We start from the raw sequence: 317 nt of genomic DNA on the forward strand, positions 1-317 counted from the left end.
GAGGAGGAGGAGGAGGGTGTTGTTCAGGGTCGGGGTGTGTGCCCGCACATCTCTGCCTACCCCAAGTGCGGAGCGGGACATGGCCTGCCCGGAGCTACGGTTTCCACAGGAGCCCCTCGCTCCCTCCTCATGCTGCTCGCCCTCAGGGCAGGGCAGGCCCCTCTTGGGGTGACCCCGATGAAGCTTCCCTCCATTGGCTTGGGGGATGCTGTTTCCTGGCCTCCCTTCATGTTTCCAAGCTGGCTCCTGTCAGCTGCCGGACTGGCTTCCAGCTGATATGAAATAATGCCTCCCCCCTCCCCCGCCAAACACAACCA

The sequence above is a fragment of the Nestor notabilis genome, unplaced genomic scaffold, assembly GCF_000696875.1.
Source record: "Nestor notabilis isolate BGI_N333 unplaced genomic scaffold, ASM69687v1 scaffold4736, whole genome shotgun sequence".
Classification (NCBI taxonomy): domain Eukaryota; kingdom Metazoa; phylum Chordata; class Aves; order Psittaciformes; family Psittacidae; genus Nestor; species Nestor notabilis.